Consider the following 22,555-nt stretch of genomic DNA (forward strand, 5'->3'; position numbering starts at 1 on the left):
CAAAGGTTGATGGATGGAATGGGCCAAATAAAGCGAAATCAAAAGTACCTACGAGAGAAAAACTGGCATTGACAAACCCCAATGGACGCACTAAAACGACTGAAAGAATTTTCCAGAAAGAATGCAAGGGTGGTTTCAAGCCAGCGCGCACTTCTGTTGGGAAACGTCGGAACGATACTGAGTATGTGAAGCCAATCCGTCAAGAGCAAGCTCTACAAAGTAGTTCATTGGCCAAAAAACAGAGTGCGAGGGAACGATCAACGCTTCCCAAGGCAGTCGGTTCTATGTACCGGAGCGACTCGGGATTTTTCCCGACCAAGGATTGTCATTTCAGTGTGACCCCATTTAATTTTTTTCGTCCCCCCACAAATTGTCATCCTCCCAGCAGCTCCTTGCAGCAGGACTGCTCCATACTCTCTTACTCCGGGAAGGCATCGAATCCAATCCGGGTCCGTCTCCTGACCCCGGTCCTGAGAAATGGTTTTGCTGCATCTGCCGGAAAAGAATCTTTTTAGGACGGTCATACTGTGTTCAGTGTGTCTCGTGCAAGGGATGGTTGCATCGGACAGGTTGTTCTCGTGCAGGTCAGGGAAACAGACTCTTAGTCCATACCTCCGTTTGCACCGTCTGCCAGCACAAAATATATAGGTTTGCGACATCCGCCCAATGCAGCTCCTGCCTTGGGTGTTGCCACTTTCCTAGATGTTCTGGTCTCCGCGACGACAACCCCCCGACGGGTTTCATCGCGCCATGTTGCCAGGTCGCAAACCCAAATCATCCGGGTACCCCAATGCTTGCCCAAGGACGCCCAGTCCCAGGGCCACAACAGCAATTGCGTCCTGGCCTTCCACAACCCAGGTGTAGTCACCCGTCACTTACCCCCAGAGTGGCGGCGTCTCCCCTTATGCACTTCAGAATTCTGCAGTAAAACTGTAATGGACTAACTGGGAAGATTACGGAGATAGTCGATTTCATGAAGCGGCACAACATCCGCATTGCTGCGATTCAAGAGACTAAACTCACAGCAAGATCTGCATTGCAGACCTGCTCTGGGTATAATTTCCACAGGAACAACCCCAAGAGCGGAAATGGAGGCGGCCTCGCGTTTATCATACACCACTCTGTGCAATATTATATATTTGATCCTGGCATCGACCGCAGAGACAATGTCTTAGAACGTCAAAGCCTATCTGTCCGGTCAGGCGATGCAAACCTAGAAATCATCAACATCTACATCCCTCCGGCCACCTGTTGCCCCAGTGGATACCGCCGTAATATCAGGGCCTTACTCACTGGCAACAATCGCATTATCTTAGGCGATTTCAATGCCCATCATGATATATGGCATTCAAACTTGCGGGCGGACAGTAGGGGTGAGATGTTGGCGGATCAAATAGAAGAAACGACGTTCTGCACAATAATGCTGTCACAGCTCGCCAGATATCTCAATCGTGAGCGCAGAACTCGTAAACTGCGTCAACTGGCAACCGATGGTAACATTGGCATCCGACCACCTGCCCATACTTATTTCGGTCGAGCGTACCGCCGACTTCATCGTCACTGAAAAACGCCCTTTCATAAACTTTAAAAAAGGAAAGTGGGAATAATATAAATCCTTTACAGACAACCGCTTTGCTACCCTCCCTATCCCGACTGATGCCCGCCAAGGGGAGCGCGCCTTCCGTAAGGTCATTGAATCCGCCTCGGCATGTTTCATTCCCGCCGGGAGAATTCCCGAAATCCAGCCCCACTTCCCGGCGGAGGCCGCAAACTTAGCGAGAACGTGACCTTATAAGACAGCTTGATCCAGGCGACCCCCAAATAAGGGATATAACCCAACGCATCAGATTGCTTGTGGATGAACACAAGCGGGCGAAATGGGAGGAGCACCTAAGAGGTTGTAACCTCTCTACCGGTGTGGGTAAACTTTGGTCCACCGTAAAGTCCCTATCGAATCCGACTAAGCACAAAGACAAAGTTTCGTGCTGTCGGATGCGAAAAAATGCGCGAGCGCTTTCTGCCGCCAATATATAATGCATCCTACAGTCGACAAAGATAGACGGAGAGCCAATAGACACATAAACACAAATTCAGCGGGTCACCAATCACCATCACCGCTAAAGAGGTTGAGGACGCCATTGGTCGTGCTAAACCATCCAAAGCAGTGGGCCCAGACGGCATAGCCATGCCGATGCTTAAAAGCATAGGGAAAGAGGGTTTTAAATATTTAGCGCATGTCTTCAACCTGTCTCTTTCCACCTTTGGCATACCCGAGAAATGGAAAATGGCCAAGGTGGTCCCGCTACTAAAGCCTGGGAAACCAGCTAACATTGGTGAGTCGTATCGTCCGATATCTCTCCTATCGCCAGTGGCAAAGACGCTTGAAGCCATTTTGCTCCCTTATTTCCAAGCAAATTTGCAGCTATCCCCTCATCAGCATGGCTTCAGACAACTCCATAGCACTACCACCGCGCTAAATGCCATTGGCACCCAGATAAATTGCGGTTTAAATCAATACCCCCACCAAAGAACAGTACTCGTAGCGCTAGACCTATCAAAAGCTTTTGATACGGTCATCCATGGCTCGTTACTGCAAGACCTGGAAGGGTCTACCCTTCCCCCATGTCTTAAAAGGTGGACGGCAAATTATCTGGGTGGTCGGCAGGCATCGGTGCAATTTAGAAACGAAACATCAAAACAAAGGAGAATTAAACAACGGGGGCCACAGGGTGGTGTCCTATCCCCACTTTTGTTTAATTTCTACATATCTAAGCTACCTTCACCACCGGAAGGAGTCACAATCGTTTCCTACGCCGATGACTGCACAATAATGGCCACAGGCCCAGGCCCAGAGATCGATGAGCTATGCAATAAAATAAACGGCTACCTCCCTGATCTCTCCAGTTTTTTCGCCTCGCGAAACCTGGCATTATCACCGACTAAATCTTCCGCGACCTTATTTACAACATGGACGTCCCATTTTAAAGATCCACGTCGATGGCACTACGCTACCGACTGTCCTACACCCCAAAATCTTGCGTGTGACGTTTGATCAGGATCGTTAGTGCATTACAGTACAAAACTCCACGCCAACGCGAACGGACGTTTAACTCAAAAATGTATGTATGTTTATAATATATGACATATTACATGTATGAAAATTTGTTTTTACATTGTTTTGTATAGTCCCTTGAAGACGGTTACCGATGTGTAACCGAAATATATCGGAATAAACAATAAAAACTGGTGTTTTTATTACCAAAATATTGACCTCGAGCCGGTACACATAAAACCAATTGCTTTAAATATAAGGTCGCCAAAAAAGAATATTATTCAAAAAAAATATATTAAATTTATACGAAATTGTATTACCGCCGTGGTGTGATGGTAGCGTGCTCCGCTATCCACACCGAAGATCCTGGGTTCACGCCCCGGGAACCGCACCATCTAAATTTTATAAAAAAGTTTTTTCAATTAGAAGAAAATTTTTCTAAGCAGGGTCGCCCCTCGGCAGTGTTTGGCAAGCACTCCGAGTGTATTCTTCTATGAAAAGCTCTCAGTGAAAACTCATCTGCCTTGCAGATGCCGTTCGGAGTCGGCTTAAAACAAGTAGGTCCTGTCCCGCCAATTTGTAGGAAAAATTAAAATGAGCACGACGCAAATTGGAAGCGAAGCTCGGCTTAAAATCTCTTCGGAGGTTATCGCGCCGTTCATTTATTTTTATTTATTACCTCTATTTTCCTTTATTAGTTCAAGCCCACGCAACATTGTACTAACCAAGATTTTTAAGACGGTCAAAGGAATTCTTTCAGATTCAGTTATTATGGCGATTTTTTAGCTCTTTCAAGGTTTCATATAGCCCTGTTACAGCAAAAATTTTGGCAGAAAAATATCCCAAAGGTCCTAACTGGGTTAAGATCTGGACTAAATTCTGGCCTTTGCACCAATGGAATATTGTGACCGCGCCACATGAATTGGAGCATTGTCCTGCTGAAAAATCTTATCGTGACAAGAAGTTAAAAGGTTTTAGTACAAATGGGCATCAGAATAGAGACGATCAATATGGGTATCAGATGAGAGATCATAAGGGGTCTTATTTTGTGACTCGATTCAAAACATATATTATAATAAAATTGAACATAAATAAATACAAAAAAAAAACTTTTACTACTTAAAAACGAAATTCACCATTGCGGATAAGACAAGTGTGATAACTTCCACATAGACATCAAAATTACAAACAGAATGGATCACCTGATATTTAAAGTGACTATCGTGATATTATCCTGTATCTCTATCACCCGCTGAAGATAGCCGACCGTGTGCGTCGCGATATTGAACATCCTGTCAAAAGGGTGCCATAACGCTAAAAAAGTAAAACTGAACATCCCGTCAGGCGGATATACACACACTTCCCAGCCAGCATTTTTTGAAAATTTTATTTAAATATCATACTCCAAGATGATTAAAAACGTTCAGATTTAAAAGCAAGTTCTGTTCGAAAATTAACGTATCGTCAGGAGAAAAATGTACCATAAATGTGATTATTCTTGAATAATCATATATGATTCCTATTTCTAAACGCTTTTATTCATATTTGATGTCATTGTAAAATTGAGCTTTAATAATTTTAGAGTAATATTTGACTGCTTTTCACAGTCATTTTCTGATCATATTCGTGAATATATTTCAATCGCTTTGGTTGAGATTTTTGAATCATTTTTGAATGCCATTATAATGCATTTATTCTTCATATCTCATTCAAAATAGGATACTACATAATAATCTTATTTCATCAGGGGAAGAAAGCATGCGAAACTGAGCTATTTGAACCACAGCTAACTCGAAAACAAGCTTGACCGATATACACCTTGCGACTATAACATCCAACAACAGCATTATCGTCTGCATCTTAAAATACGGATACGACACTGGATGTTGAAGCCGTATCCAGGTATGTCAAGATAGTTGCACTTACCTGGGGTTCAGATAGCTCACAACCTTTGTATTGTCCAACCATTATGTATTTTCTGGGAAGCCGAAGGTGGAGAAATGGTTGGGGAAATCTTCGGTCACATTTACATTATTTACATCTTGAAGAATATCTTTTGTAAAAATAATAAAATTTTTATATATTTTTTCTTAGTTTCATGATTGAAAAAATATGTGCAAGTAAAAAAAAACAAGATTAAGTAAAATATAAACAAGTATAAAATTCATTGTTCAGCCAACAAATATATTCATAAGATTCAAAAAGCTGAATTAAAAATGATTATAAATTTTTGATCACCTAAAGCAAACACATTTGATTCAAATATGATTTCAAAACGTGATTGAAAAACTATATTCAGTTTTTGTTGGTAGGCATATTTGAATATTCTTTTTATTGATTTTTATGAAATATTAAAATTTAATCATCAAAGGACTTCAAAAATGATTCCAAAAAGTGATCGAAAAATGATTTTCAGTTTTTCATCATCAAAGTGTTCATTTTTGATTATTTCTTTTGTTCAATTGTATGATAAATCATTATTTAGTCAGAAAGAGTAATCAAATTGCATTGATACGTAGGGAAATTCAAAATTTATTCACCTAAATGCTGAGTGGGTTGATTGCTGCCCCAGAGCCGTGCTTTTGTTGTTATTCCGGACTAATTATTCCTTTTTTATTCCATTGATTGCATTCATTGCATTGCTGTACTAAGAGGAATGCTTTCCGTAATATTTTGCATTCCTTTGTGTGGTTTAAAATACACTGTTTTCCTTTTTTAATGATGAAATTTCTTTAAATAGTTCCTTAATTAAAAAAAATTACTAAATTTCATTCATACATATATGCATGTTGCCCTTAAAGATACATTAAAGCGTAGTTTTTTTATTTATTATTAATACCTCATTTACTTATGTAAAAGACGTCGTTATAATTTGATGAGAAGTCCAGAAACTCTTATCAAATATCTAGGAATCTTTCTAGATAGTAAGTTGTCGTGGAAGCACAACGTGGATGAGAGAGTGAAAAGGCATCGACAGTACTTTATGCACGTAAAATAATGCTGGCGTGTACGTGGGGTGTATCGCCCTCTCTCCCTCATTGAGTATTTACAGCGATTGTGAAGCCCATCCTATACTACCGAGTCCTTGATTAGCAGAGGGCCACTCAAAAATGAACGCACCTCAAACAATTGGAGGGGATATGCAGGCTATATATGCTTGCCATTCTGCACATTTCTCCTGTAAACCTGGTGGTGAAGAACATAGCGTTAACAACTGCAACGAGACTCAATAGCTCGGGGCATCTTGAGCGCAGGTCATATAGTAGTAAAGCGTCCCCACCTTCGTTTCGATGGGTCTCTTAGAGCAACGATAGCCGTGGAAATTTGGCGCAAGGGCGCTGAAATGGCAGACGAAGCGAAACATGTGTACTCCGATAGTTCTAAAGTGATGAAGGAGTAGGGTCTGCTGTTGACTGGGCAGATCCGGAAATAAACAAATCCTACAAGCTAGCAGATCACTGCAGTGTTTTTCAAGCTAATAGGGACTAAAGCAACAGAAGCATCGGTGAAAAATAAAAACTGCAGCCGTTTAAAATTTTACATTGACAGCCATGCAGTAATTAAGGCTATAGGTTCTTCGTACTCCAAACTACAAAAAGAAGTGGAAAAGATTGGTTTGATGGTGGGGTTACACTGAAATAACAGCCCTGGCCAGGAAAAATCCCAAGCCGCTCCGGTATATAGAACCGGTAAATCTGCGTCTAGCCAGTCATCGCAAAACGCCATCAACACAAAGATAAAGTGCGGTATGAATCAAACCCCCTTCCCTGCCACAGAACAGTAATCGTAGGGCTAGACTTATCAAAAGCTTTTAATACAGTCAACCATTGCACGTTACTGCAAGACTTGGTAGGGAAAATAAAAAATTTAATTTTGTTGAGATATTTACAAAAGTTGAAAATTTGCACGTTGTAGTTGTAATTTGGATGGTTTCGTCGTACACGATCAATACAAAAAGGTGTTCGGCCCTGAAAAAATTTGATCCATAACCACTGTGGGAGCCACCCAGGGTTATTTTTTAACCCCCAGCGGGTTAGGGGGACAAATTATACCCGCGGTAGGTATGCCTGTCGTAAGAGGCGACTAAAATACCAGATTCAAAGGGTTGTGTAGCGCAAGCCTTTCAGGTTGCCAGCGCATTATATAGCTTCTCCAAACCCAATTGTCAACCTCACCTATCCGTGGCGAATCCTGTTTCATTAACAGCCGAGGCTCTGGCGACCCCGACTGCCCCGGCCACGACTCCTCATGGATCTAGGAGGTGGGAGGGCGGGATGGCCTAGAAGGTCGCTTGTGGTCATAAAAAATCGTTCCCGATTTGGTCGGACTTGGTACCGGAACGTACCGTATCTGCATCCGGCAAAGGACCATCAACATCGATAACACACCCCAAGACCTTCGGGATATTTCCTTATCGCTACACCAACAACACAGGGTTATTTTTTAAGCCCCTTCGGTGCAGAAAGGTGGTTTGCTCGCCAATACTATGAATCCCACCGCCGGTTTTGGAGCGGTGTTGAGTCATTTCAAACAAACATTTCTAATTTCGGATATTTTGACGTGTAATAGAGCTGTGCGCAAGGGTAAAGAGCTATGTACCACATATGTATGTATGTAATTCGATTCAAATATTAGTTTATTTGGGGTTATTTGCCTTTTTCTTACAGAAAAACAGGTTATAATAATAACATTTTGTAACGCACCAGCCATTTAGCCATTTCACATACAACAATGAAAAAATTGTGACGGACATTTGAGGATTGGTTTCATTTTACAGATATTTCAAGCTTTTTCAATATCTTTTTGCTACAGTATATTTGAATATGCAATATGTATACATATTTGAATGTAAAAAAATTATTAAACTAGGTAATAAAGCATTGAATTACTTCAAGAAATATTCCTATTTCAACACAATACTCTGTTTGGATATATACAAATGGGTTTTACAGATATATACGTATGTATGTGTATACATTAATATATGAACAAGAACTGTCTAAATAGAAATAAAACACAAACAAAATGAAATGTACAAAAAAGGAATAAACAATTGAACGAATATTGGATTAAAGAACGAAGTGAATAAATAAGTTTCGCATTTCGTCCATATGCGAATGGTATTGAGCACGAAGTGTTTCAAGGCGAAGGCAACTGCAATGGTCGACTACAGCTCGAATGCAATCACCCAACAACACAAAGATGTATAATATACTACAATCCAACTGGCTATTATACCGGCGCCTGTGACTTCGCCTTTGGCGACGACGCGACTGCAATATTGGCAGCGCTGCGGAAGGCACACCCAAATTGAACACATTTCACAGCTCTTAAAACGACAACGAACGACAGGAATAAAGGAGGGGTGAATACTTTGAATGTCTTTTTTTGCACAGCCGACCGTCGACAATCAGCTTTGCCGTGTAGTATTTCTAGTACATCGTGCGATTTCTGATAATTGCAATATACAAATCCAATTACGAATATTAATTTACCCAACTTTAAACAAAACAAAATGCTTTTATTTAATAGGTGCAGCACTATATATATGCGTCAGCGATACTTATTAATGTTTTAGCACGATATCGTTATACAGAATTTTCCCCCAACTCACACAGCTTCTCCTTTTTTCACAAACTTCACTTTACCATTTCATTCTTTAATCAAGCAAATTTTCCAACTTCATATTCAGTGTTAACAATTACCTGCTTCTTTAAGATTATATTAAACTTAATTCTATGCGGCGTCTTTGTAATAATATCACTTTTTCACCCGAATTTCGAAACAACTTCCAAAAACTTTCTTTTCTATGTGTTTCAAACAAAAATGTCTGGTTATTTCGACCGTAACTGAAGAATTGAAGCAAAGCGCTTGTACCAAGGCGGTGCATATGTACAATGGTACGGCAAAGACGTCAATGAGCGTTGCCGGACAGTAAATAAATATTTATATACAATTTATGAAGAAATTGTTGCGTTATTTAACAAATCTGCTAATATATTTATACTGAATTTGTCTTTAAAATTTATGATGAATTCGCTTTGCTTATGAAAAATTTGAACATAACCCGGCATTCATAAATATTTATTGATGATTTTGGATGATGGAAAAATAATCAAGTTTGTAATCAGATGGCAATTCCTTTCCGAAGCGACAAAGCGACACAGTCTTAACTTCGAAAGTCTAATTCGAATTCGATTCTCCTCCCCAACAGTGTCGCATTTTTTATATGGTTGCCAAGGCTTTGGTATGTTTTACTCAACATATGTCGCAGTTGATGAAAGACATGGCTCAACTATATGGTTGGCTCATCTCATCAGCTGATTTTTTTTTAATTTCACAGGGCATGGCAAACTCAAAATGAAACCAACGCATTGACAACATTTTTTTACAACCCACAAAAACTTTTTTTTTGTTTTCATTCTATTCCTTTCACCCATGATACAAAAAATGGAGGTAGTTCCATTTAGTGTGACGTTAGGCTCTTGACTTTTGCCGGGACAATGACAATTTCACCAAAAGAAAGCTACCAGATTGAAAAATGTTACGAATTTTTCTAGTTTTGATATATTTCATATTAACGGATACGACTAAATTACTTTGGGATTCAAGGGGTTGTGTAGCACAATATATAGCTTCTCCAACCCAATTTTTAACCTCACCTTCGAGCAGCGAGTCCCGTTTTACTAACAGACGAGGCTCTAGCGACCCCAAGTTCCTTATGGAACTTGGTGGTGGGGAGGGAGGGGTCAAAGCTGTAAAACTGTGCAATCATTTGAAATTTTAAATCATTGATTTAAGAATGCTTGCTCTTAATTCATTCCTTGTTAAGGAATGTGGCTTAAAAGTTAACCCATTCTTCATTCAGTAGTGGAAAAAAAATGCACTCCTGTACTCATTCGAAGAAAGAATGAAGTAATTGAATGAAACACAAACATTTTTCAACACAGAATAATCACTCAAATGAATGCAGCCTTTGCTGGGTGTGCACATACATGCACAAAACTCGCTCAAATATCACATGGTTGCATTTAATTAAAGCCACTTCAAAATATCTACCAAAAAATTTAATTATTGTCCGTAATGATCAGTTTTTTCCATATTTAAATGGTAATAAAGCACAAAGAAGTTAACTGGAAAAGTATTCTTATTGAAATTTTCCTATTAATTTAATAATAAAAAAAGCAAATGACAAAGAATTCAACATTGAAAAAGAAAATTGTCATCGTTCTAAATAAGTGTTGCCAATGTGGTATATAAAAGGCTTGCATGAAAAAGTACTAATCTACATTTGAACGTCCTGTTGTTGGTTAAACAATGGAAAGTTATATATTATAAAAGCTCTCAAGTTCCTTCATATATTCTTCCTAGCGGTTTATGGTCAAATACTGTATCTATACTGGTTTGTGAGTTTGCAAATTGCAATAGCAATATACTATTTTTCTCTATTTTCTAAGAAAAATATTCTTCTAAACACAATAGTTTGTAATTACAGTCATTTAAAGTAGGTTCTATAGGTAGTTGTAGCTTTTTTGATACCAAAGAAAATTAACTTTGAATACAAATCTGCCCAAGTAATGCAAAGAGCAGAGAGACTAATGGTCCTGAATCACTCGGGTCCTATATTTATATTCCATCAAACACTGTCAAAACAGCAGCTGTAAAAAACTGTAGTACGATGGAGCCAGTCAATCTCTTTGTGTGAAGGGAAATTAATAACCTCTGAAGAGTTTCTCCAATGAAACCTTTTTTTCGGCACATATGAAGGAAAACTGGGAACATTGTTTACTATATAGTTTGGCAGCTTTAATTGAGGTTATGTTGCGAATAGAGTGGAAGGCACTCGAATTCAGTGAAAGAAGGCACTCGAATGGAGTGGAATGAAGAAAGTAGAAAGAGCAGAGTTGCATTTGAATAACATATCTTCAATCATTGTATCAATATTAAAGATAAATTTTGAAAAAATAATTAAATACTTGAGTATAAGCAAACATGTTCTTTCAATTACTGCAATTAGGGTGTCCTAGATGCTATATATTCCACAATTATAACATTTTATATCTGTTTAAAAATTAAACTGGAATTTCCCTAAAGATTTCCGTAATATGGCCATTAGTGATGTTTGTGTGTGTGCGCTAATTTTGAGCGATCAGCTGTTAGTTGCGCTACTTGGTGAAGTTTACTGGGAAGGTGACTCAGGTGAATAGAAAAAGCCTAAATCGCTGTAGGACAATGCCATGGAATTAGACATATATTTATCGAAATTCTCGGAATTAGGAAGCTCCAACGAAATCGGCGATAGACCTATGTACTTTGATATATTTAAATTTAAATGACTTAAACTCAAATATCTGTTTTTGTTATATTATCGACAAAAAATATCCACAATTTACTCTTTTTGGTCAATGCACAATGTGTTCATTTACAAAATCCATTTTACTACAATAGCAAAATAAGTAGGACATATAGAACCATTTTGACATATAGCAAGAAAGCAATAGATTGTCTTTGCGAAGTTTAAGAGAAACTGAAAGGAAAGAAACATTTACTAGCATATTGCAATGATTTAAAGCAACTGCAGCTTCACCGTGTGATTCGCGGTTCGAATCTAGGTAAAACCTTTCATAACATTCGAAATTGACTGATGATGATTATGGGGCGGTTTTCGAAATGTTAAAATCGCAGTATGCCAGTAAATGTTTCTTTTAAAAAATAATGATTGAATATTCAATTATTATAAGCCGGTGTTAAGATCATGAATTTTTAAATATTAAACTACTTGAATATTAGAAGGGTCTATTATTTCTATTGATAAATTGTATGCCTTTTTTGCAGCCAACTCCTAAATTGATTTAACATATCTGATGGCAATAAAAGTATACCAAAAAATAACCCTGGGGAAAAAGTATATAGTACTGAATGAAAAAAAAAGTGCATTCATTTCAAGTTTACATTCATTAAAGATTGGGAATGGTTCCTACATTCCCACTCTATACTGAATTATATTTTACCATTCAATACCACATGCACTTTAGCTTTGAATTAAAGTATTTTGAGCCATTCAGGAATGGAGATTTATAATATGCAACCAAAAAATCATGGTTCCTACATTCCCACTCTATATTGAATTATATTTTACCATTTAATACCACACGCACTTTAGCTTTGAGTTAAAGTATTTTGAGCCATTCAGGAATGGAGATTTATAATATGCAACCAAAAAATCATAATTTTTTAAAATAATGCTGAGGGAATGCACGCTCAATTGATTCAATCTTTTTACAGTGGCCATATAAATCGTTCCCGAGATGGTCGGGCCAGCACCTTAATGGTGCTGTATTACCGGAGCGTACCGGATCTGTATCGGGCAAAGGACCATCACATCGATAACACTCCCCAAAGCCTTCGGAGAGTAACCTTATCGCTCCAACAACAACAACTAAATTACTTTCATAGTTATTTTAAATAAAAAAGAAAAAATAACGAGCACCGTGGACATATTTTAATACGAAATATCAGCCTAGAAAAGAAGGTTTTTAATAAGTTTTTCGAGCTCCCGAAAATTGTTTTGGTGGAAGAAGCATGGATAGAAGTATGAAAAGCAAGGGAATATAGCCGGTACGTTTGCTCAGAACCTTTTGACAAAAGATATACGTTTGTCAATTGCTTGCTCAAAGGAGGTCCTTATAAACCGACGCCGCAATTTCTTGATAAATTGGCTATAGGTCTACATTTTTTATTTTTTTATTTATTGTATAATTCAAGCGTTGCGCTTTAGGAAGGAATTGTTAAACAATTTTTAGGGATAATATTACTCTGTAGCTCTGCAGGTTAGCTACTAGTTATGAGAGTGTTTTTGCCCGTTGTACCAGGGGTCACCTTGGGGCAGCCCCGCCTATACACATTCTATGCCCTTTTAGTATTGACATAGATGTGCAGACTTTGGAGGGGTCAAGCTACCATAAAGATATGAGTCATTAACCAATGTATGAGTCATTATCCACTATTTTTCAATAAAATTACATGTTTTACTGTATTCTCAATCGATACGTATGCACATAAATCGTTCTAAAGCATATTATTATTGTCTCAGATGACCATTGCGGTTTCATCCTAAAGGAAATTTCCATCCCAAAACCACAATTGCGCCTTATACAGTAACGGTATGGCAACGCTTCTGGCAAAAAAACAAACATTATGAAACTTCAAAAATTCCCGAATACGTTGTTACGGTCTGCTGTTATGGTCTACGGTTACGATCCACTTGGGAGCGTTTTCGTGCGAACACACCTAGTGACTGGTGATGGGACCAAAAAGTTGCGATGGAAAAGTATCGAAAGAAACAAGAAAAAAATCGGCGATCTCTAGGAGGAAACACGCTGTTTCCGGAAAAAGATTGAGCTGAGTTGGTTAACTGTAGTGATTTGTTCTCTTAAATTTTCCAACATATTTTATTAAATAAATTATGACAAATAATAATTAAGGGCTAAGCGTACTTTAAATTGAATTTTAAAACCGATAAGGATTGCGCACATGAAGAAAACAATCTTATACTACCGCTACATTGACTATCGACCACAGTATGTATGAACATATCTAAATGGAAAAATAAGCATCGCAGTGGATGTAGGGAGTATCGCCTTAAACTTACTATGCCACCTGAAGAAATAGATGTAGGGAAAATCGAACTGATTGGACCAACAACTGGAAAACCAACCAGTTTTTCGAACATAAAACTGAATTAATTTTCTGCAAGCCACATTTGATATAATTAAAATCGCAATCGTTGACGCGTCTGGAAGAAATGCAGCGACAATCAGCTCAGCAGTTACAAATGAAACGAGTTAAAAGCACCATATAATCAAAAGACTTACCAAAGGCAGTGTAAATAATTCTCCACTAATAAACAACATTTGTTCATCGTGCACAAAATCTTACCTCCTTTTCAAAATGGTTAATTTACTTACATTTGCCATTCTGACTGCTTTACTACTAGACGCAATTTCACTTTTTCGTTATGGCAACATACAACGGCAACATATTATCGTGACGTTGTCTGTGCTGACTGCATGTTGATTTTCCTTTCTTATTGTCTTCACGATACCACTTGATGTCACACATTGAAGACGGACAATTGCAGAGTCCTGGATTTGACAATTAGGGATTAAGCGAACCGAAATTGGGAAATACCCTAAAGTGCATTCGTGTATGCATGAAGGTACACCAAAACCACCACAAACTCCATACGCAGTAGCATATGATACAACGCCAATAACAGCCGGGCCGCCAACTATAGGCCTGCTGCAACGCCACATACAATAACCACAATGTTTAAAACAATGGGTGAGTTCGTTCCGTACTACGGACCACTATAACCTGCTAAATTGAGAGATTCCAAAACCGAATTTGATCGTAGGACAATTTGGAAACCACTTAAAAGAATATTTAGTATTTAAAATTATAAAAAGTAGTATAATAACTAGATTAAAGTAATTTACACACATACATTTGCATATTTCCATAAGCATAACCATTTAAAAATACATTGAATTCATTTCACTAGCATTAGGAATGCGCTGCTTTAGACAAAGCGCTTGAGAATGCGTACGCCCATTAATTTTTGTATTGCTTAATTGAATAATAGGAATACATATTGTAACGAATTTACTTGCAAATCTTCTTATTTGCCCTTTTGCTAGGTTCGTATCGCTAAACTGTTGAATAAATAACTCCAATATGTAATAATGGAAAAATGGCCTTTATTAAAATACTTCACAATAACACTCAAACTGTGCAACGAATAGCTTGCTTAATAACCACACTGATTGGGAGCTCAATGAAACTCTAATATTCAAAATAATACTGCTATTGCTCGCTAGATATCGTCTTAATCGTAACTGCTTGACAACTCAAATCAAACTGAATTACTTCTTACTCGCCTGCCCCACTTTTATAGTTTACGCTGCATACTTCTAGGCTCTTCGATTTCCAGAACTTAATAGTTAGTTTCGGCTACAAAATCGCCAGCCCCAACTACGTGCACAAATTATTGCTCTCTCTTGTGACAACTCAGATAAGTTATATGCATGTGTTTGTGCATTGCCGCTCCACTGCTCGTATACGTACATATGTGTAGACGCAATTATTTATTCGTTTATGTAGAAACATAATGATTGAATTATTGATGTGAATGTTTGTAGTTTACAGTCTCTCGAGTACACATAGGCGTATAAGTAAATGCATTTGTGTGTGACATCTCTCTGGGCTGCCTTATATATGTGTATACTTGATTTGATTATTGACGTAAATACTGCTTGGCATGGCCTTAGCATCGCCTTAGTGATGGTATAGCTTAGTGATGCTAATATCCGTGACAATATTATAGAATACTATTTTTGTAAATGATTTGGCATATATTTACCTTATTTTGGCTATTCTATTCTGGGTGATTCAAATGTGACTCAGGAACGTAGCAAAACCAATCTTGTTACCACGTTCAATGAGTCCCAGGTGAACATATAGAAGAAAAACATTTAAGTTTACGAATCAAAATAACAGTAAATTGATACATAAATGTCAAAAGCGTGTATAAGTACGCCCCTTTGTTTAAGTGAAGTTGGAAGTATAATCAATAATTGGAAAAAATGAGAAAAGGGTATAAAAAAAAAAGGAAAAATTTTTTCGAAACTTTCTTTCCCTTCCCTAAAGTTCGGGTCTTTTGATTTACGCTCATACAGAATTCACAAACATATTGTTACGATTATTAGCAAAACTAAGGAGTGCTGCCGTCTCTAAGCCGATGCTAAGCAGTGACGTGAATGCACATCAATAATTCAATCATTATGTATCTACATAAACGAAACAATAACTTCGTCTACATATATGTACCATGTACGTATACGAGCAGCGGAGAGTCACGATTTGGTACTGTTAGACAACCCTCACTGGCGGAAAGGTGTTCCCTCCAAATTTCGGTGCAGTTTGGAAGGCCCGTACAAGGTTGTGAAGAAGATCAGTGATACCATCTACCGCATACAAAGCATTGAGAAACCACGGAGTAGAAGAGTGGTACATTTGGCGATGCTAGCAGCGTTTAGATCGAAAGATTTGTCTGATCGGGACAATCAGACTTAGGTGGAGGGCAGTGTTACGAATATTAGCAAAACTAAGGAGTGCTGCCGTCTCTAAGCCAATGCTAAGCAGTGACGTGAATGCACATCAATAATTCAATCATTATGTATCTACATAAACGAAACAATAACTGCGTCTACATATATGTACCATGTACGTATACGAGCAGCGGAGAGTCAATGCGCAAACACATGCATATATCTGAGATACTCCTATAAGTATGCAATGAGAAAAACTATAAAATTGTGCAATTGTAGTTACAGCTGAGAAGTTTGAGAGCTCATGGACAATGCTAGTGGATTCTAGAAAATGCGAACGAGGAAAACAAACAGTATAAAAGGGACAGATGTAGAGGCGCTAAAATTCAGTTTGATTTGAGTTGTCAAGCAGTTTCGATAAAGACGATATCTAGCGAGCAATAGCAGTATTATTTTGAATAGTAGAGTTTCATTGAGCTATCAATCAGCGTGGTTATTAAGCAAGCTATTCGTTGCACAATTTGAGTGTTATTGTGAAGCACTTTAATAAAGGCCATTTTGCATTATTACAAATTGGAGTTATTTATTCAACAGTTTACTGATTCGAACTTAGCATTGGATTGCAAATAAGGGGATTTGCAAGTAAAATTCGTAACAATTGGTGTCAGAAGAGGAATTGTTGAATAAATTCCAGAGGACAACAAGGACGTGGCAAAGTTCAGGGAATTGAAGATCCAGAAACTAAATAAGGAGTTGGGGAGCCGTGGATTGAATACAAGCGGTATTAAACTCGAACTTCAGGCAAGGCTACGAGAGGCAATGGAAGCAGAAGGAATTGATGTGGACGAGTATGTCTTTTATCCTGATGAGGACGAGACAACAGCAAAAATTGAAGAGAAAATTGAAACACCGCAGACAATGGCGAACACAGACCTGAACAGGATGTTGGCTGCAATATCGGCACAAATGTTCGAAATGTCATCACAAATATCTACCAACATGTCGTCACAATTGGCATCCCAACTGGAATCGCAAAAGACAGAAATAACATCTCAACTGTCATCACAGATGGAATCCCAAGAGACACGTATAACATCAAAGATTGAAGCACAAGAAACACGTATATCCGAAATGTCGTCGCAAATGTCATCTCAACTGGAAGAGCAGAAGACATATATGGCATCCCAGCTGGAATCACATGAGACACGTATTTCAGAAATATCGACACAGATTACATCAAAGATGGAAACACAACTGAAAGAGCAAGAGGCACGTATATCATCAAAACTCGAAGCGCGTATGGACGAGAAAATAACGCAGTTTTAAGAAAACTTCGAGGCAGAGGTGGATGCTTTGAGAGGTCGTATACAGGAATTGCAACTAATTCGCCCAGTTGTTTCAGCAAGCAATACGAAGGTAAAAACTCCAACTTTTGACGGTTCTGTTCCTTTCCAGGTGTTTAACATTCAGTTTGAGAAGACCGCAGCAGTGAACAACTGGAGTGCGGAAGATAAAGTTGCTGCACTATTCGTGGCATTGAAAGGATCTGCTGCTGTAATCCTACAGACTATTCCCAAGGAGAGTGGAACAACTACGAAACATTGATGAGCGCTCTAGAGAGGCGATACGGAAGCAAATCCGTCCAGCGCAAGCTCTGCGAAGTAGTTCTTCATTGGCCGAGCAACAGAGTGCGAGGGAACGATCCAGGATAATGAGTAGTAAGATGAAACACAGGTACGACAAGGAAAATAATTCGGAAGGTTTCCGGGGGGGGGGTGGGGGGGGGGGGGGGATTTGGTACTGTTAGACAACCCTCACTGGCGGAAAGGTGTTCCCTCCAAATTTCGGTGCAGTTTGGAAGGCCCGTACAAGGTTGTGAAGAAGATCAGTGATACCATCTACCGCATACAAAGCATTGAGAAACCACGGAGTAGAAGAGTGGTACATTTGGCGGTGCTAGCAGCGTTTAGATCGAAAGATTTGTCTGATCGGGACGATCAGACTTAGGTGGAGGGCAGTGTTACGAATATTAGCAAAACTAAGGAGTGCTGCCGTCTCTAAGCCGATGCTAAGCAGTGACGTGAATGCACATCAATAATTCAATCATTATGTATCTACATAAACGAAACAATAACTGCGTCTACATATATGTACCATGTACGTATACGAGCAGCGGAGAGTCAATGCGCAAACACATGCATATATCTGAGATACTCCTATAAGTATGCAATGAGAAAAACTATAAAATTGTGCAATTGTAGTTACAGCTGAGAAGTTTGAGAGCTCATGGACAATGCTAGTGGATTCTAGAAAATGCGAACGAGGAAACCAAAGAGTATAAAAGGCGACAGATGTAGAGGCGCTAAAATTCAGTTTGATTTGAGTTGTCAAGCAGTTTCGATTAAGACGATATCTAGCGAGCAATAGCAGTATTATTTTGAATAGTAGAGTTTCATTGAGCTATCAATCAGTGTGGTTATTAAGCAAGCTATTCGTTGCACAGTTTGAGTGTTATTGTGAAGTACTTTAATAAAGGCAATTTTGCATTATTACAAATTGGAGTTATTTATTCAACAGTTTAGTGATTCGATCTTAGCATTGGATTGCAAATAAGGGGATTTGCAAGTAAAATTCGTAACAATATATAACGACACGTTCGTAACAAGAAAGCGTCTTTACGTCGTATAAGGAAATGAGTCACTTGTGAGTCATGAACTCATTCCAATACATTATTATGAGTCACATATGATTCATCGAACAGGGAAGTTGTGAATAAACTTCCAGGAAGACTTTTTTTGAACTTCTAGTTTTTCTTTCAATCGACCTGAAAATCTGAAGTAAAACTTAGCAAAATAAAATAAACTAAAATGAAGTAAAATAACTTAAGATAAAATAAAATAAATGAGATAAACTAAATTAAGATAAAATGAAATAAGATGAGATAAGCTAAAATAATTAACACAAAAATAAAACAGAAAAAGACAAATTTTTTTTCAAGGAAAAGTCCAAATTATTAATAATAATGGAAATACTCCATCTTAAAGTTGAGACCAGAAATTTTCTAGCTTCAGCTCAGTTATGTACAGCTCACACCTACAATTTCAAAAAAAGTATGCACATGTTTTTCTGCTTTTAACCCCTTTTATATATAAGTATTGGTATGGGGCAAGCTATTTTTGTTTCATTTACATCTGTATTACACATATTTATCATCTGTTAAATTTTTGGTAGATAATTTCGTTTTATAAAAGTTGAATCCGTAACAGATAACTTGTTTAACAACCAACAAAAAAAAAAGGGATTATAATTAAACCCACTAGCACACGTTTTTCTCTTTTGTTTTTGTATAACTAAACTTCCACTTATAACTAAACACATTTTATATGACTACGTAAAAACTTATGCTAATCGGAAAAAAGGAAAGTTAGCTAGTCTTAACCTCGGAGGTTTACCTAGGATAGATTTAGTATAAATATAGTCTAAGTTTCACTGAAGTGAATTGCCAATAAATTGGTATTTAAAATGGAAATGATGACTTCCTTATTTATTTAGAAGGCACGTAGGGAATACAGGTAAGGGGCCACCGAAATATAGGTGCGTCGGTGGCCATGGTTTTTGAGGGTGGGATCAGCACCGGGCGTCGCAACAACACCCGCGGCGCCCCTATGTATATTCGGCCTCTTTTTATTTTCTTTAAAATTTTCAGCGTTTTTTTTTGATTTTTGATTTTAGCGTGAGTAACCGGCCATGTCCGGTTCGGTAATTATTTTTGCGTCAGTTTTTTTTAAATTTTCGAATGTTAACGGTCTGTCCGTGGCATCCGGTTCGACCGGATGTCGTTTTAATTTGTATTGATAAGCGTTTTGAGTCGGTCTCTGCGCTTCTGTCGGTTTTTTTGAATTTGACAGCTGAGTTTTTTAAGGCATCACATCACATTTTTTCTGATTGTGGCGCAGGAACAGTGAGGTTGGCAAGGACCCGCCCAGCCGACAATGACTAGCCACTGTGCACCACCACATCATACCGACCGCCTTCCTTACTGCAATCCATAACAACGCCAAAAAGTTTTAAGTTGAGCTACCTTCTTTTTTTGTATCATGCTTTCACTTAACACCAACACGCAGATTGTGGCAATCTGAACAAAAGTATGTTGTTGCTGTAGAGATGAATAAACCATATAGTTGAGCCATGATGAAAATCAAAACTAAAGACAAGGATTTCCGCTCACAAATCGAACATCAAAAATCGCCACCACCTCTAACGACAACAGAACTGCTTTATCGCAACATTGCAAGACCACGGGACACTTTCCGAACTTAGAGAATGTTACAATATTGCAAGAAGAAAAACAAAGTTCCAAGCGGTACACTCTAGAAAATGCTACATATTATCAATACACCTAGTGACATACGCATGAATTTTAAGAGCGACACCGACAACATCGCTCACGCATACAAGCATTTGGTAATGAAGAGAAGCTAGCAACAATAATGCTGGGTGTGTCCAATAAGTTAATTTATACGTTGTTGTTAGCAGATATTTTGTTTATTAAGTATTACTGTTTATATTTGTATACATCTTTGTTTTTCTGTTTATGATATTCTCTGTTCTTTACTGAAATTTTAAACTAATCGACAAGGTGCATTCACAAGTGTAAGTGTTAGATTATGTTTGTGCATTTATGGTTTTTATAGAAAAATGTATTTTTTACAGCCCTGAAGATGATTTCTAATTGAAATCGAAATATCGACAAAATAAATAAATACAAACATATATATGTGTGGCCTAGAGCTCGGAAATTCTTCTTGATATAACTTTTGAAAAGGCCAAAAATAAAAATAAAACAACAAACATGATGAAAATGTTTATTCCGATCGATTTCAGAAGTTAAATACTCGGTCTAGAGCAGGGGTCGACTGCTAAAACGTGTCCAAAAACATGGAGAGACGTTTCAAAAGACGCGTTTTCGCCTCGATAACAATAATCTAAGGCCGGAAAATAAAAAGAAGATATTGTAACGAGATTTGGGAACTTCCTTATTATTTTGCAGCTTCTGTTAATAATAAATAGCTCAAATATTAAGTATAACAAAACGGTCTCTATTTAAACTACTTTGGGAGCAGTACTCTACAGTTACAATTATCGCGCACTTTACTAAAGCGCGTTAAAATCTTACTGATTGATTATAGATCGTACCGTACTGCTTTTATACTCTCAGTTAGCCTCGCTCACACATTTCTCTTAAGGTCTAGACTTTTGACGAACATGCCTTCTGGGACAGTTGTGTATCATACTTGCTTATTTAGCTATATATATGTATGTACATATATCTGCAGTGTATGTTTTTCTTCTAGCTATATGCGTGTATGTGTGAGTAACAGTTTCTGCTATTAGCAGGTGATAACGTGCTGTGTGATTGTTTCTCTTTCTTCTTCGTTCTTATCTGACTACATATGTGTATGTGATATAATCTCTTTGCTTCAAGCTGCTGGTTATGTGTGTGAAATATTATTTTGTGCAGATCACCTTAGGGATAATATTACTCTGTAGTTCTGCAGGTTAGCCACTAGTTATGAGAGTGATTTTGCCCGTTGTACCAGGGGTCACCTTGGGGCAGCCCCGCCTATACACATTCTGTGCCCTTTTAGCATTGACATAGATGTGCAGACTTTGGAGGGCTACCATAAAGATATGAGTCACTAACCAATGTATGAGTCATTATCCACTATTTTTCAATAAAATTACATGTTTTACTGTATTCTCAATCGATATGTATGCACATAAATCGTGCTAAAGCATATTATTATTGTCTCAGATGACCATTGCGGTTTCATCCTAAAGGAAATTTCCATCCCAAAAACCACAATTGCGCCTTAAACAGTAACGGTATGGCAACGCTTCTGGCAAAAAAACAAACAATATAAAACTTCAAAAATCCCCATATACTTCAAAAAATTTTGAGTGGAACTGCCTTCCTTTTTGTATCATGCTTTCACCTAACACCAACACGCAGATTGTGACAATCTGAACAAAAGTATGTTGTTGCTGTAGAGATGAATCAACCATATAGTTGAGCCATGATGAAAATCAAAACTAAAGACAAGGATTTCCGCTCACAAATCGAACATCAAAAATCGCCACCATTCTAACGACAACAAAACGGCTTTATCGCAACATTACAAGACCACGGGACACTCTCCGAACTTAGAGAATGTTACAATATTGCAAGAAAAAAAAAAACAAAATTCCAAGCGGTACACTCTCGAAATGCTACATATTATCAATACACCTAATGACATACGCATGAATTTTAAGAGCGACACCGACAACATCGCTCACGCATACAGGCATTTGGTAATGAAGAGAAGTTAGCAACAATAACGCTGAGGGTGTC

At 38.1% G+C, this 22,555-nt stretch overlaps 1 protein-coding gene across 3 annotated transcripts in view; it reads right to left on the reverse strand.

The window, feature by feature from the left end:
• The window catches only part of Akap200 (A kinase anchor protein 200), a 92,718-nt gene extending 83,538 nt beyond the window's left edge, over nucleotides 1-9,180 (reverse strand). For 2 of the 3 annotated variants that reach the window (XR_010949541.1, XM_067765711.1), the window contains exon 1: nucleotides 8,758-9,180. The gene's annotated coding sequence lies outside the window, so the exon portion shown is untranslated. Of the gene's footprint in view, nucleotides 1-5,592; nucleotides 5,756-8,757 lie in introns of those variants that run through there. The other variant, XR_010949543.1, reaches the window with a different exon arrangement.
• Between the last annotated feature and the right edge of the window lie 13,375 nt (nucleotides 9,181-22,555).

The sequence above is a fragment of the Eurosta solidaginis genome, chromosome 2, assembly GCF_040869045.1.
Source record: "Eurosta solidaginis isolate ZX-2024a chromosome 2, ASM4086904v1, whole genome shotgun sequence".
NCBI lineage: Eukaryota > Metazoa > Arthropoda > Insecta > Diptera > Tephritidae > Eurosta > Eurosta solidaginis.